This window comes from Passer domesticus, chromosome 2 (assembly GCF_036417665.1).
Source record: "Passer domesticus isolate bPasDom1 chromosome 2, bPasDom1.hap1, whole genome shotgun sequence".
Classification (NCBI taxonomy): Eukaryota; Metazoa; Chordata; class Aves; order Passeriformes; family Passeridae; genus Passer; species Passer domesticus.
The window spans coordinates 3,400,683-3,418,184 of record NC_087475.1 but is presented as its reverse complement, the minus strand read 5'-3'; the positions used below and the strand labels follow the sequence as shown (position 1 = coordinate 3,418,184).

The window sequence follows — 17,502 nt, the reverse complement described above, 5'->3', positions numbered from 1 at the left end:
AAAGGAACAGCCGGGACCTTGGTGGAGCCAGGAGGAATTTCTTGTAGGGTCCTGCTCCAGACCAACCCAGCAGCACCTGAGGTGGCTGCTGCTGCCTCCCACAGCACAAGGCAGCAGCTGGCACTGCAGATCCAAGGTTCCAGGTGTGGTGTTGGGATGTGGCTGAATCCCCCCAAGGCTCCCCTGTGCTGTGGGAAACGCAGAGTGTGGCCAAGGACATTGAGGCCCCTCTGGCAGGCTCTGCCTTAGGCAACTGCCTCATTTGCTGGAGCCTAGAGACTGGCTTGTCTCATCAGAATACTGAGGTGAATAATAAAACACTTCCCCACGCTTGCCACGGGAAGAAAACACCACTGGAATTATTTTCCATAAAGCTATTGGGAAGCTTTGTGAGATGAGGCCACTCTCTTCATTCTCACTCTGATTAACAGCCATGGTTTTGACACAAGTGTTAAGCACCCAAGGAGGTTTTGTGAGTCCTCTTTTTTTAGATGAAATTGAGCAAAACAAAAATCAGTGTCATGACTTTTACACAGGAAGAAATGTCTGGTATTTCCAGTAATAAGTGAGCTACGCAGGGATTGTCATCGAGGTTATATATTAGATATTAACATATATTAGATATTAGATATTAGATATTACCAAAGTCTGGTCATGCACAAACAACTAAAATACAGCACACTGTATTTTAAGTATATAAAAAAGGAGGAATGTGTATTAAATGTATATTAAAATGTATATTAAAAGGGAGGAATCCACATGTGTGAAAGAGAAAGTTAAAGTAGCAGATCCAAATCTGGATGGTTCTGTTTTTTCCAGCACAAAAATGATTACAGAGCTCAAGTGTTTCCTTTCCTTAAGAGAAATTATTTTCTCCTTAAGAGAAATTATCCATCTTTGAGGCAAAATAAAAGGGCTATGCCTTTGCATAAAATAGGAACTCTACAATAACTGCCTCAGTGTACAATGAGAAAATCAGATGGCATATTGGGTAACAGTCACATTTTCTCAAACTTTCATAATTTCAATTTTTTTTTATTTTCATTCTATAGAACAAGTACTTTTCTATAAAGATATTGTAATTGAATACATAATAGAGCAGTCAGTGATGACAGTCCAGTGAAAAGGGAATTCCATTAGAGAACAACTTGCTTTTAAAATCATCCATAGATAACAGAATATTGAGCTGCTTTACATCAGCTGCTTTAAATCCACTTTTTTCAGTGACCTCTGGCACATAATAGGGTACTTGTTTTCCTCTGTCTTTCAGTCTTAATCAGTTCTGTCAACAGGTATTATATTATACTGCTTTTATATCCCTGTCTAATCACAATATTTTCAGCAATTAGGTGTGAAATCAAGACAAGTAAATCTGTTAGATTAAGAACACGATAGACAAAAAATGTCATCTTCCTTAACTGACATCAACACAGTTTCTGTACAATCTTTGCCAAGCGATGACAACACAAAACCCACAGATAAACCAACTGTGTCCAGGCTGATCCCCCAGTGTGGGTAATGCCTTAAGTTTTAGCTTTCATATTTTCCAGATTCTGTACTGCATTAGTTTAAAATATATATATTTTATATATATATATATATATATATATATATGCTCTGAACTTCACAAAAAGTGTTAGCAAGTTCTCCTCACAGTTCAGTCAGACAAAGCAATCCTTTTTCAGTCCCAGAACCCAGGACACAGCTGCAGCTTCAGCCCCAAAAAGTACAAACAACAGGGAATTGAGGAGAGCAATCTGGGAGGATGGGATTGCATAACCTGGAGCTGTAATTGGACAATTAAACCTAATATGGAAATGGACCAAAACTTATAAAAGTGTGAAAACTTGTGACCCATCATCCATCTTGGGTGCAGCCTTAGCCAGGCTCTTGTACTGTCCAAGGTGTATCCTTTGAAGGCCTTTTTAATAAATCTCTACTTTATTCCTTTAACTCTGTCCAGCTCCTGTTCCAGGAAGCCTCTCAAGGCATCATAGGGAACAGGAAAGGGGATGAAACCCCACCTGCAGAGCTGCCCCAGCCCTGGGGCCAGCACAGGGAGGACGTGGAGGCACCAGAGGAGAGAGTCTTTGCATACCTTGTTCTAAGTTGATTGTCTGACATTCCTCAGAACAAGGGTTTTGTTCTCTGAGAAAACAGAACTGGAGACAGCCCAGAGGAGGCTCCAGGATGAGCAGAGGGATGGAGCAGCTCTGCTGGCAGGAAAGGCTGGCACAGCTGGCATTGTTCACCTGCACAGGAGAAGCTTTGGGCTGAGCTCAGGGTGGCCTTGCAGGGCCTGCAGGAGCCCCAGGAAAGCTGGAGAGAGACAATTTCCAGGGGATGCAGGGACAGCATACAGGGAATGGATTCACACTGACAGACAGGGTTAGATTGAATATCAGAAAAAATAATTTACTGTGAGGTTTACGAGGCCCTGGCACAGGGTGCCCAGAGCAGCTGTGGCTGCCCCTGGATCCCTGGCAGTGCCCAAGGCCAGGCTGGACACTGGGGCTGGAGCAGCCTGGCACAGTGGAAGGTGTCCCTGCCATGGCAGGGGTGGCACTGAGTGATTTTTAAGGTGCCTTCCAAACCCAAGTCATTCTATAATTACATGAACAAACACAGTCCCAGTTGTGACTTCCCATGAGCAGGAACTGGCAGTGCTGCCTGGGGAATAAAATACCTTCCACTAAGTTGAGGCCCACTGCAGAAACTGTCTTTCTCTCTTTTCTGTTCTAGATCTTTATTCTCTGAAAGGAAACTAAATTGTTCCCTGGGAGAACAGAACCCTTGATTTGAGGAACATCAGACAACCCCGTTAGAACCAGGTATGCAAAGACTAAAATCCAGCTCAACCAGGCAATTCTGTTCAGCATCATTTTCTGATCTAAGTGTTTTCCACCAGAGAGAAACAAGGCAGGTTTCAGAATTTCACTTTACAGAAATGAGCTTCATCTCTTGTCACGGGAATTCCTCAGGAAGAGACTTGCACTTGTCTACAGGACAGACACATTTTTACCTCAGTTTCCAAGTATCCCCCAAAGGCTCCTTATCCTACATGAAAGGGACACGCTGCTTTTCTTCAGACAGGCAGGTAAACATAAAAATGCCCCAAACTGAGCACCTCTGTCATCCATTTCGAATTTGAGGGCCAATACCAAACAGCTGTAGCAATAAAAAACTTCATTTTCTGATCTATGCACTGCTAGATCTTCAACCTGTAGCCAGGGTAGCTTTATATAGGATGTTTGACAGGTGGAAGGCTGATTGTAAAATCTGATTTATTGTCTTTATTTACAGGCTAAGGCTCTTCCAAATGCATATGCATCTATAGTTTAATAATTCAACTCAACTGCATGTCACTATTTATGTCACCCACAATGTCAAAAAATATTTAACACCATTGATAAAAGCAAAGAAAAAGCCATAAACACTGAATGGTTTTCAAATTGCAAAAATTTTAAGTCACATATTTCTGCTGCAGATCTTTCAATTAGTATTGTAAATTGTTTGTTTTAGAAATGCAAGTCATTTCAGTCTCTTCAGTCATGGATGTCTGGTCTTACACAGGTCCTCCTGTAAATCACAGATAATCAATTCAAAAGGTCAGTGCTGATTAAAAGAAATAAATCACATATAGGGACATTTGTTAGACTGCAAATTACTCTTTTATATCTCCCTTGCTTATTTCAGGTACTATGAGTAATTAAAAAAACATAAAATAATGAATGTGTGTAAGGAGGAGTTTCCTGCCAAAAGTCAAGTTTTAAATATCTTAGATTGCTCCAAGCTTGGCTCTGTCAGACTAATGTTCCCTAAAACAAGTTTTAGGCTGCAGCCAGAGCTATTAGAAACAAGGCATTATTCATCTTCAGAATAACAAAAATATTCATCTTTATTGCTAATAAAACCTAGGAGCTTCCCTTGGTCTCAAAATCCAAGGATTTTTCTACAGAAAAAATATGTTAAAAAAGTCTATGTAGACTTAGATTTGACATTTTTCAAGTCACATAAGAAGACAGCAAAAATTAATATAACTCTGTGTTTCCTTAATTTGCCCACTTCCTCCTCTCCCCTCAGTTGAGTTTCATATTTACAATTCCTTTTTTTTGCTTGTATTGCATGTTGCAATGCTTAGGTAAATGAATAAATATTATGAAATTCATAGGTGGATCCAAATGATTATGAAGATATGTGATTTTTTTTTTTACTTTTTCATGTCTGAAAGTATTTTAAGTAAAGTCCCAAAACAACCAAAATTAAGAAAACTCTACAGATCAAACATAAACCACAAACTTAGTGAGAGAAACATTTTGAAAGCATGGCCTAAAGTTTGCACAGTGGGGGCCTCCCCAGTAACCACATAACTTTAAATCTAGTAAAGCTTTGAAGCAGATTTGATATTTTCCCTGTGCTCATGCAGTGTCTCACCTGCTGTATGTGCAAAATGGAGATATCACTCCATAAATTGCTCCTGCAGAAAAGATTTATAGAGGAAAAGGGTAAAGCCTTATGTGAGAGATAAATATCATTAATTGTTCACTGCAGTACAGCAATATTCTGACTCTCCTAATTCCTAGAGAAAATTATCTGTTTCCTCCACAGTTTGCAAAGTGTGTCCTCAAAGACAGGAATAAAGAATGAGAATGCTGAGTTGCTTAGCTGTGACATTTTAATATCCTTTGAGCCACTGAAAGACGCTTGTGATTTATCAAAACAACATTTCCCCACATTTAAAATTCAACACTTTATACGTCCAAGGAATACCTGCACTGGTGTCCTGTGGGAGCTCAGTACATCACTCCAGATGTCCAGAGCTACCAAGACAACCCTTGGGGGGCTCGGAGGCCCTAAAATGTTGCCAAAAGTACCTAGTGGCTTGACTTTGATCCTTTTAAAGAAATGACACCTGAAGGTGAGGAGATGAGAAAATTTCATGTCTAAATAGAGAGGGGATGTTATTCACTTGTTAGAACTTAAGTTATAATGCACTGTACAGGGGGGTTTTATGTATTGTACAAAGGAGTCTAGAATTCTGTACATGGATCAGGAGTCCCAAGATGGAGGAATTTGGGCGTGCCCTGTCCTTCTTCTTTCTTCTCCTTGGCATCCATGTTCAGGATGATGTTGGCATGTGTGGATTGGTTCATAGAAAGAGGACACTTGCCAACAAGGGCAGAAAGTATTGGGAAGTAAAGGTAAATATCGAATACGTAATTTTCATTATAAAAGAGACAACCGCCTCGTGGGCGGGAGAGAGTGCCTTTGGCTGTCTTGCTAGTCAGACCTCGGCTAGACAGACAGAAAATCTTTGTAGATAAGAAATAATAAACTCAACTAAAGACCAAAAGCAAGAGTCCAAACTCCTTCTTCGAGAGCGCAGCCTACCCAGAACCACTTTTTCCCGTGCTGGGGCAAAGACAAACAACAGCCGACCCCGGCAGTGTCCAAGTGTGATGGGGAAACAAAAAAAAAATTAAATTTCATCCACTGCTACAATGTGGAGGCACCTGAAAGAGCTGAGTGTGAGAGAAACACCAGAGCCTGTGGCCTGGGAGGGATTCTGAGCTTTGGAATGGTAGAATAGAATTAAATAAAGTTGGCAAAGCCCTCCCAGCCCAGGCAGTGCCAGCTGTGCCCCATGGCCACCTTGTCCCCAGCCCAGAGCACTCAGTGCCACCTCCAGGGGACACCTGCAGGGATGGGCACTGCCAAGCTCCCTGGGCAGCCCCTGCCAAGGCCTGAGCACCCTTTCCATGGGCAAATTCCTGCTGCTGGCCCAGCTGAGCCTGCCCTGGCCCAGCCTGAGGCCGTTCCCTCTTACCCTGTTGCTCGTTTCCTGAGGGAATTTGGAGATGAAATAGGTTGGTTTAACAGAGTGGTAGGTGACAAAGTTTTGGACCAGCACAGGGCTACCAAAGGGAAATAATTTATGAATTAATAATTATTTAATAATTTATTAATTAATAATTATGAATGATGAAAGAATGAATTAATTCTCCTCAGCCCCTGTCCAGCATTGCTTCCCACTTGCTCCCCCAGGCAAAATGCACGTACAAGGGAGGAGAAAAATTGGATTATATGGTGGTTTTATCCCACCTTTCCCCTCCAACTTTAAGTTACTGAATGAAGTAACACTCCTCGAATGCAGAGCACCTCAACTGTTTGCTCTTCCCACCCCTTTCCCTCCACAACTTCTCATTTGCAGACATTATGCATTTTCTAAAATTTCCTTAATTAGAGGGTGTGGGGGTGATGTTACCACAAATTTTATTTTGTTACCACAAATTTTAAATTCAGACTTTTATTCTGAATGACACTGATAGATGAGAAAAAAAAAGAAGTAGGGATAAGGAAGTAGGGATTTATAATCTCTTTTTTGAAGTGTAAAATGTTAAATATTCCAGTTCCCAGTGAAAAGGTTTCAACTGGAAAACAACTCTATTTGAATCCCCTGCTCCTCTGAGCCTGCAGCACTCATGGCTTGACCTCTCCCCTGGCATTTCAGAAGTGGAGAGAAACATTCCCTCTTCTTTTGGGAACATATGGACACGTTTGGACTGTGTCAGAGGCAGCTGCTTGTGCTGAGACCTGGCCTAATTGCTTCTCCTCAGTGTCTCCCCAGTGCTTCCAGGGTGACAGGATGGAAAACTAATGGGATTGTGAGACCAGTGCGAGGAGCACAAAGTCACTTCATTTCTGCCCACACATTTTGCCACTGTTCCACTCTCAGCTCAATTAGTATCTTCCTTCTTGTAAAAAGCCACTCCCCAAACCATAATAAATCTAAACTTCTCTTTCCTCCCTTGTTCTTTTAGCTTCCTGCTCCATTCTTTTCGGATGGAATTCAGTCATACAGCCAGCACAGACTGCTTTGGAATTCCTGTCCAATCTGGCTTGAAAGGTCTTCAGTGGCCTAACAGATCATTTGCTGTTCAAATAAAAATAATTTGGAGCCAAGTTTCAACCCAGATTATTATTTTATGGGCATCCGTGAACTGCAGAAAAGAAGAACCCTGAGCAGAAGCTTTAAATGATGCTCCATAATAACTGTAAAAAGAGATATTGGGTGAATTATTAGAGGGGGAAGTGTTTGAAACTTCCCAATCCAGAATCCAAGTCATCCAGACACAGAATTTCCCTGTTCCTCATTAATACACCAGATTAAATCCAGTGCTGACTTGCCCCTGCAACGTGTCTGAGGTTAAAAATGCCTGTGTACTCAGCTTAATAGGCTCCCATTAGGGAAATGCAAAATTAGCATTGATTTTATTTTAAAAAGCCATCCTGAATAAATGGTGTGGTTAAATGGCTAAACACAAAATTTTTCTGAGCTTTCTTTCCACAGAAAATATTATATTTGGATGTGACAGAGTTTGCTAATTTCCACATGTTCATTTGCTCAAAATACTCCTCCCAAAACAGGAATTCAGGGAAGAAAGTAAAAAAATAAGGAGCACGACAATAAAAAAACCCAAATAAAACAACCAAAAACCAAACCAACAAAACACCTGCTAGGATTGGTAATGGAACAAACAATCAATAAAAACCCACACAACTTCTTTATCCTAATAAATATTTTTTTCCCTAGAGAATTACATGGGTAATTTTCAAACAGCTTTCACTTTGAAATGAAAAGAGGAAAATATGCAATTTTGAAAATATTGAAAGGAAAATTTCTGATTTTTTCTGCACCCCTTGCAGTTTTTTTATTTATTTGTTTTGGCTGAAACATAACTTTTTCAATAGCAAGACAGCATTTTTAACCAAAATACACACATTTTTCCTAATAAAGTAGTTGGCAGAAAGGATATCAGTCCTGAGAGAGAGAGAGAAAAGAATTATGCACTTCAAAATAGTAAGGAAGAAGAGAGTTTTGATTCTAAATGCAATTAATTTTCATTAATTAAAACAACATGAAGGTCTGGGGATGGTGGAGACAGAAAATTTAGGGCATTCATAATTATGGCCCTCTGTTCCTGTGGATTCCTTCCAACAATTTATTATCAGGTGTCAGATGTAGTGAGGAAATAAATCTAAATGAAAGAAACAAAGAAAAAGACAACACATTTCATCTTCTTTTAGCTAACTATTTTTAGCCATTTTTAATGACAAGCAATGTTTAATTACTCCAGCTCTCCCACTGAAATTCCTCTTCCCCCTCCTCACATGGGGAACTCCAGTCCAAAGCAACAGGAGCTGCATAAACAGAAATCTGAAGCACTGGTTTGTGGCTTTATTACTGATGATATAAAACTGTCCTACCAATTTATCAGGGGTTCCTATGCTTCCTTCACACTGAATCTCTTTTATTTCACATTTTAGTACTTGGGAAGAAACAGGAACCATGGGTCCAAGGAATGAATAAGGTTTTAGAAGTTCCTGCCTGAGGATTTGCAGTGAGAAAACTGAGGAAGTTTTGTTTCTTTGCTTTTCAGTTTTCCTCGATAATAAAGAGGGAAAAGAGATAAAGAGATATCACAAGAGTGATAATTACAATTAACCAAAAAGTGGGTTTGGGCTTTTCATAAAGGAAGAAAGATGCCAAAACCGGCAGAAATAAAGGTTCCCTTGATTTTTGACAGAGTTTGTGATACAGAATCTCTTTAACACTCGAAAAACAAGTCAGCTCTAAAACGTGCTATGAATAACCATTGATAAGGGGGCAAAGAAATCCTAATAATAAACAGAGCTCATGCAAGAAAGGAGAAGACGCATGAAAGAAAAGGAGGGCCAAAATCCAGTGAATAACTTCTTTTTCTGAAATCCCTTTTGAAAGCACACAGAGCATCTCACAAGGTCTTGTTGGGCTGCTGACATTTCCAGGGGTTTTCTTTTCCTCACCCCTTGTATAAAACTGCTGAATGGCTGCTGTGCCACAGCACACATTATCCCCTCACTTCTTATTTCTGGATGCCCTTTGCCTTCCCAGCCCTGAATTTGCCTTTCAGCAGGTCATAAATGTGCATTTTGAAAAGCAGATCAACTTTGCTTCTGTTGCTCTAATGGAATTCTTCCAAGAAAATTAATGTCTTATTTGTTTTCAGCACAAGGAGTTCATGATATCCTGCACACTTAGGAATTCAAAAAACATTTAAGCAGAACAAAAAGTGTTGTGTAGATGATCAATCCCCTTATTCCTCTGGATTCTTCCCTAAGACTTCTCCATTTATATACAATTCAAGGTCAGCATTTTTTTATTTCCCAGTTTTCTTTTATCCCCACTGTTTTTTTCCCTAACCTATGCACTACATCTGCAGCTGCAGATTATTTTGCAGTATGTTCCTAATTATATTTCAAATATAAATATATACATTTATGCATTATATATTTATATTATAAATATAAAATTATATAATATATAAATTTTATATAAATACACTATAAATCAAAATATTTTCAATATTTTCAATTTTTATTTTCAACTGATACTTTTACATACATGTACATACATGTAAAAATATCAGTGCTTACGGAGACTTTTGTGAACCTTCATATTAAACATTTATTTTACAGAAATGTTTTGATTTTAGAAGAACATAATAAGTATTTCTTTAATTTCAAATATCTATATAATTTTATTATTTTTTCAAATCTGCAAAATATTTTGCACATTTAAGAGATGAGTTTTTTGTGTATACCCACATGGTGACTTTTAGCATTTCAGTTGGTGTCATTTTTCCTTTTTCATATCAGAAATACCCTTCAGTTTTTAAACAAATATATTTTAGTCAGTGTTCTGTGAAAAACAGTTTTAGATTGGATGGGAAAATGGAGTACATGAAAGGATTCATGGAAGAAAACACACTCTTAGAAGCACAAAACAAATGTGAGTCTGAAAGAACAGGAGGAAATATTTCTTCCATCATTATCACTCAGGTATTGCCTGGAGGATCAGTTGCAAGACAAATATCAGAAGAAAAGAGTTGTTACTTTCCTATGGTTTATGTCTCTCTAAAGAATAAAATGTGGGTTTACTAAACAATGGTATTTAACCAGCAGGATGTCTTACAAAAGGAGAACAAAAAACAAAACAAAACAAAACAAAACAAATCTCTGCCTGCTCTAGAAAACTATAATCTTTTGTCTCTTTGTTAGTGCAAAAATTAAAAAATCACCTCCACAGCTGGACTGTAATGTATTTTCTGAGTGTGTCAGGAATTTGATTCTCTGTTTTAATGGAGAAGGAGGGAAAAACCTTTAGGAAAAAAAAAAATCCCTAGGCATACAATTGAAAAACAAGAGTGCTGTATGTCAGCTGGAATATGTAATCCCCAAACAGAGCCTGCCCTGACCTTCCACAAGTAGCAGGGCAATTGTTCTTGGGGATTTTATGAATATCAGTGTCTATTTGCAAAGAAAGCCCTGGATAAAAGAGGAAAATGAATTTGAATTTGCAGTGAGAGTGAGCATCCAGTACTGGGCTGCACCCCAGCTGGAAGAGAGCCAGCACTGATGCCCGGGCAGGGAGCCAAGGAGGCATCCCTGGCATGGTGCAGGACAGAGTTCTGCAGCTGGAGAGCCGAGCTGGGCACAGAGGAGGGACCTCTGCATCACCTGCAGCAGAAACTAAGATTTAAAGATGCCCCGGTATTCATTTCCCCATCCTCTCTTGCTGCCAGCCCAGCAGCTGCAGCAGTAAAACACTCGAGTTTTGCGTGGGGAAGTTGTAGAGAACAATCCCTCCAGGGCCCTGCAATGAGAGACAAATCCTTTGGAGGAGGAGGAGAGAATGAAACCGAAGCACAGAACTGAAACCAGAGATACCCACGGGATGCACCTCTGAATTCTCAGTTCCACACATCCCTCCCAAGCATGTCCCAGGGTCAAACTGCTCCCTCGAGCTGCCCTTTTAGTTCCCCATGGCTGCATCCCAGCTGCAGGGAGCAGGGTGTGGGACATCCCCCTTGGCAGGGTGTTCAGTGGCCACATCTGCCTGTGAGGCAGAGCTGGGCATCACCCAGGGAGGAAGAGCTGGCCCAGGGCTCCCTGCCCAGCCCTGCTGCTGCAGAAGGGCTCACAAGGGTGTCCCCTCACCTGCAGCACTGGCATGAATTTTTAACTCCTCTGTTCACCCAGGCAGCAGCGGCTTTCAGTCCAATTCACTGCACAAGATGTGCAATCCTGGAGGTGAAATCCCGCGATTAATTCTCACTGAGTGCACACAACGGTGAGAAAAGTGACAGTGCAGACAGAGAGGAAGAAAAGGGGAATTTCTGTAATCAAAACAGAACTGGTTACTTTGAAAGGAACAGTGAGTAATCCATGAAGGTACTCAAATAAACACGGGGCCATTCAGATGGCAGCAGGGAAAGGAAAACCTGCAGGCACAGGAAAGGACACAATGAGGTAGGAGAGAATAAGTTGCCATAGACATATACCTACAGCCTTCATTTCATGCACCCATAATTCTCCCTGGCAGCTGCATGATTAATTCAAAGATTTATTGATTTTTTTTGCCTTGCTCAATCCTGTTGACCTGCTTTTGTTGACAGGTCTCTGTGGATCACACTCCTCTGGCAGCTGAAAGCGTTGGCATCACGTTGCTCTCCAATGGCCCACAGGAAACATTTCAACTCATTCGACACCGCCAGAGCTTGAGTGCATGGCAAGAATGGGCAGGATTTATTTTAAACAAGAGAAAACACCATGAAAAAATAAACTGGTAGGATACTCTTGCTGTGAAAAACAACTAATCGTAATTATAATGCAATTTTGGTGGTGGTAGAGAACATCTAAACAATTTAATCTTTTTTCTGTACTCTCACTCTTACAAAAAAATTCACTGGCTTTAAGTTTTCCAGGTATTTTTGGCTCACAACATAAAATGTTTAGATTTTGCATCTATCACCTTTCTGCATCAGGTCAGAGCATCTGCTCCGGCACAGCTTGAGCTCACACACCAGATCACAGGCTTTAAATTTCACTTGATTCTGACTAAAAGGTCACCTGGCCTCCATCACAACCCTCTTCCAAAGGGAAAACACACATGCAATTAAAATGTGGCTTTACAGATCAGCAGCCCAGGTACAACACTGATGTCACAGCGAATGAAACAAAGCCCGACCAGACAGGCACCTCCAACTCCTTCTAATGAGTCATTCTTCTAATGAGCCTCTCAATTAAAATTGGACTCTTGACAGGGAGGGCAAACCAAATGAGTGTTGTGTGAGCATCTACAGCCCTAAAAAAAATGTGGATTTATCAACTTAGTAGCACTGTTCTCCACAATGATGCTTTAACTGAAATCAGTTACCTGGCACAACACACAACAATAGAATATTCTGTTTCTGTTTGTTTGCTTTTTTTCCCAAATATCACCTGTAGGTATCTCTTTGGATGTATTAAAAATAACCTGAAAATCACTGCTGGTGGCAGTTTTGCCATTCTGCTCCCCTCAGAGTGCAGCTAAACCACATCCACAGGCAGGAAGGATTCCCAGTGGCGAGGCACACGCTCATTAAAATGAATCTCATGCATCAATTTTGTCCCCACACATCAAAGCTGTCACAGCTCGTTGGTGTTTGCTCAGGTTAGGCTGGGTTTTGATGGGAAACCTCGAGCACACACTGCTTACTGTGGTCACCTACTTATCCACTGCTGCTCAGGAAGGTGACAAGATCACAAGCTCCTGGCAGGGGAGATTTATAAGGAAGAAAACAAGGCTACAACTGCTATTTCAAAAAGCAAAAACGAAAATAAATCATAAAACTGGACCTAAAACTAGCACACTGGTTTGTCAAAGCATATCCCTGTTTGTAGAATTTTGCTACCAAATCTAACAGCACTGAGCTTTTCTGTCTATAAAATCAGACACCCCCACCCCAAATCATGCAATTAAACCAAAGAGATAAAAATATTGCCTTAAATATTCAAGAAAATATCTGTGAACCAAAAAAACTGCCTGAAGAATGGTGAAATAAGAGCAAAGACAAAATGGAAGATTGTTGAGTGAGCACCTGGGAAGGTTAGCAATCAGTCTGCTCCTATTTCACCTTTAATAAAGAGCTGGTAAACATCAAGTTCAGTTAAATGCAGGCCTTATTTATTTAAAGGCCCTTCAAGCCCCAGAGATAATTAATATTACAGAAACCATGAGGGCTGGGAGAAGCTGGCCAGGTGATAAAATGGGTTTCACCCAGGAAAATGAAGGAAATTTCAAGCACATCTGGGGAGAAAATATGTGACACAGATATTTCCAGTGAAAGACTAACTGTGTCACTGAATTCAGCCATGCTGAAAGAAACCTCTTCATGACTGGCAACATCAATAACAAGGTGGTAAAACAGAACAGTTTGGGCATCAGATTGGATAATGTTATGCATGGTCCAACAGAGCCTCAGGCCCATGGAGAGATAAGTATATGTGTGTATATATATTTATATATATTGTATGTATGTATATGTATACACACACTGATGGATACAGAGATGGAAAGAGAGAGAAGGGCATAAATCATAAAAAAAATAAATATTTGAGGCATTTACCCACAAGCAGACTTGCAATCCTCTCTCTCTCTCTCTCTCTCACTCTCTCTCTGTTTAATTCTCAAGAAGGCAAAAGCAATTCTAAAGGGGACCTGAATCCAATCAAGTTTTTCACATGCTTTAATTTAAGTAGAGAGGAAATAAATTAAAGAGTTGAGGCAAAAAAATTGAGAAAAAGGATTTAGGGGTTGTTGGGTTTGAGTTTTTTATTTTGGTTTGTTTTAAAGTGAGAAGAGGGAAAGAGTCCCTCCCACTGATGGAAATGAAGGGCTCCCAAAACTTAGCAGCAACAGAGGGAAAAGAAAAATTATGATACATTTTTCTCCTAGGCATGCTTTGTTACTGAAATGTCAAAGCCACTGCTTCCATTCGTGAATCCCATTAGAATTAAAATTGCTGGGTATGGTGAGACACAGCAAATTTTGATTTTATGGATTTTAACCACCACAACACCCCACTTAAAGACATTTTTCTCCTCCATCTCTCACAAGCAGCCACCATTGTTCTCTGCCCTCAGACCAGCCAAAATGTCCAGTCACACTGAGGAAAATCCACAAGTTCCCTCTTCAGGGAAATGCCACTCTCTTGATGTCAACACCTGCATTTCACTTCTCTGTGCTGAGTAAATGATCAGAAACCCCTGCTGTGCTACAACCACATTGCTCACCTTCCTTTCTGCTACCAAAAAGTGATTTTTTTGACATGTGGATCAGATACTTTCCATCTTCATCTCTCTGAGTGGCTCCCAACTCCTGACTCCCACCAGGCTGTTGAAATCCTTGTGTCCAATGCTACCCACACCAGAGACATAACTTTAAAATGATCCACCTGAACAAAATACTCCAATTCCAATGAACAGGAAACAAAAATGGAGCCCAGAGAAGGCAGAGGAATGGTTTAGGCTGGAAAAGGCCTCTCAGACTACAGAGTCCAACAATTAATCCATCTCCCTAAGTACCACGTTCATGTGTGGCAATTCCAGCATTTCCCTGAGCAGTTTGTTCTGAACACCCTCCCAGTGAAGAAATTTTTCCCAATATCCAACCTAAACCTCCCCTGGCACATCTTGAGGCCACTTCTTCTTGTCCTATTGCTTGTTACTTATAATTTCTTTCAGTGAACTGTTTGAAGTAGGTGGCCTCACTCAGTTACAATTTTAGTTCACCAGACAGAGGAAAATATGAAAATTGTTTGCACAAGCAAGAAGTGCTAATTTTTTACCATCTCAAAATTCTGGTGCTATGAGACACTGTCCTCTTAAAAGAGCAGAGCTCTCAGGAAAAACGTGGAAAACTAGACATTTCTTAAATAATGCAGTAAATATTTTTTTTCCTTGGTCCCTCAGGAAAATAACCTTGCTGAAAGAGAAAGTGAGGAAGCAATATATTGTCTTTAGAGATGGGCAAGTGCACTTTAGGAAGCTCAGAAAGCACATTACTGTAACAGCAAACCTGCAGCCTGACCTGAGCGTGGCTGAATGCTGCTCCCATCAGCTTTCCAGGGAGTGAAGGAAGTTCAGCACAGGGAGAGGTTTGCCTGCTGTACTTTCTGAGTGCTGATACAACTCTGAAGAGAAGAATTAAACCTCACTGACATGTTTTTGGTTGAAGAGAGTTTACAAATTATTTATATACCTAATTATATTATATATTAAATTACGTAAATATTATTATATTATATCATATTATATCATATTATATTATATTATATTATATTATATTATATTATATTATATTATATTATATTATATTATATTATATTATATTATATTATATTATATTATATTATATTATATTATATTATATTTAAATGTATATTATATATTATGCTATATATAAAATGTAATATATATATTATATATACAAAGATTTGTTAAAATTTTATATATGTTGCTGATATTTAATAATTCAAAAAAATATTATCCTCATCTCACTCCACCCGGAACCAGAAGAAATCTTGCATATCTTGGACATAGGTTAAATATATGTTGAATGCTTGGGTTTTGGCAGCTGTGGTTAAGCACTGACATCAAAGCAAAGCAAGAAACATCATTGCTCATCTCCACTAGAGCCAGCCTCAGTCAACTGGCTGAATTTAATCCCTGTGGTCACCAGCAATAATCTAATTCTGATCACAGGAGTTCACACAGGACCGGTCTCCATGAAGAGTTTGTTTTTATTTGCACTATGTACAAACCTCGTGGCTGAAAAAGCAGCCCTGTGCAAACTGAGCCCCAAAGCCCAGCAGAGCCCAAAGCTGCTGCGTGCCAGATGCCACCACGTGATAACTCCTGGCAAACTCCGACTGCTTCCCACCAACCAGGGCAGCTCAGAAAAGCCCTTTGTGCAGACAGAGATCCAAGAGCCCCCGAGCCTCTTCAAGAGGAGACTTGAGGAACTGTGTGTAAATAAATAATGCAATTCATTAGGCCAAATGTAGGTCAGTGTACGTCAGTGACACTTCTCAAGCTGTGGTCCAGTGTGACTAATTCCTGGCTGATGGGAAGGAGGCTGGCTGGAAGGCTCATCACTTGTCACCAGCATGTCAATCACAGCGCTCCTTCAGGGAACCATCTTCCATCCATGCTCACCCACCTTTCCTCAGAGCTGCTGTTCTGCCAGTGCACACTCAAATATGCCACTCTGCACAGCTGCTGTTATCTCTCTCTCCCCTTTTCTACTTTTTTTTTTTTTAAGCAGTCACAGCCCATGTATAAATCAGAGAGATTCTTGCATGGTGTGTCATTAGACAGGAAAATGGGAATTCAGAAAGGTCAGGGCATGAGCCTACTCATGATCCTGCTCTTGGCACTGTTCAGAAACACAGAAAAACCCAAAATCCCTGGCAGTTATCAGGATCAGGACAGGAGGCATTCCTAACAGAGATACAGAGTGCAGTGACAGACCCAAGCTAATTCTTCAGGCTTTGTTTCCATCCATTCTTCATTCTGCTCCTCGCCCTTTGCTGATCCCTTACACTGACCCTCACTTCCAGTAATCCCTTCTCCCACAACCACACCCATCCTCTGCTCTCCCTGGGACTAATTAAGGCATGAGTGGGTTCTGCTCTGTGCTTTCACCTGGGCACAGCCCAATCAGCAGTGATTTCACTTTCCTTTCTAGTCCAGCTTCACAGTTCAGTGTGTGAAGAAGAAATGAGTCAAGCACTTGACTCCCTTCTGCCCTGGAGGTGCTCAACAGGAGCAGAAGCACAATTTGTGCTGTGGGACTTTGCTTTCCTATTGTCCCTTGGGTATATTATTATTATTATTATTATTATTATTATTATTATTATTATTAGCATTGGTATTTGAGATGTTTTTACAAAAAATTCACCTTTGCTGAGCATTTTGGTCCTGTAAGGCTTAGTCTGCCTTCAATGGTCACAAGGTCAGCACAAAGCTGATTCCAAAAGTCTCTTTTCTTTGGAAATGGTTTGAGAAGGAAAGCAGGAAGAGGGAAAGGAAGTTTGACCTTTGAGCAAGCCATGTGCAGCTATCCCTCAGATATTCTAGGGTGATTCTAGGATGAACACAATGCTCTAGGCTGATTTAAGCTTTTATGTTTAGTGCCATTAATGAAAACATGTAGGATTTGGTTACACGTACAAGAGCAAACTGCACTGCCTTGCTCTCCCTATTACAATTAAATTAATTTCAGATTCAGCTTCAAGTCAACTGACAATGCAAAATTCTTCAGAAAAGAAGGATTTTAGGGAAAGAGACCCTGTAACTGCAGCTGCAGAGCTTGGCACAGCAGTTACCTGCACTTTGTGAGCCCCTTGAGACTTCTCAGAGTTACCATCAATCCTTAATTTTGCTGACACTTCAGAGCTTGTCAGACACCACTGCAAGTCTGAATGTTAAACAGCTGTATCCAGTGGAGAGAGCTGAACATGCCATCTCACCATTATTACTCAAAATGGGGTTTTCCAGCATGAAAATATTTCTCTGTATTTGCTGCTGGAGCTCAGTGTTTTCTGCTTTTTCTCAAAATAGACTCACCCAAATAAT

The 17,502-nt window shown here is 40.3% G+C and overlaps 1 protein-coding gene and 1 long non-coding RNA gene across 6 annotated transcripts in view; one reads left to right on the top strand and one right to left on the bottom strand.

Moving 5' to 3' along the window:
* The window catches only part of DSCAM (DS cell adhesion molecule), a 465,664-nt gene that overhangs the window by 377,767 nt on the left and 70,395 nt on the right, over positions 1–17,502 (bottom strand). The gene's annotated exons all lie outside the window — the stretch shown is intronic.
* LOC135295163 (uncharacterized) lies at positions 2,063–15,089 on the top strand. 2 transcript variants are annotated; one of them, XR_010357186.1, is made up of 4 exons: positions 2,063–2,388; positions 2,743–3,097; positions 11,499–11,668; positions 14,836–15,089. It is a non-coding gene; the product is annotated as an uncharacterized LOC135295163 (long non-coding RNA). The 2 variants fall into 2 exon arrangements; XR_010357185.1 differs by lacking the exon at positions 2,063–2,388 and having other exon boundaries at positions 2,403–3,097.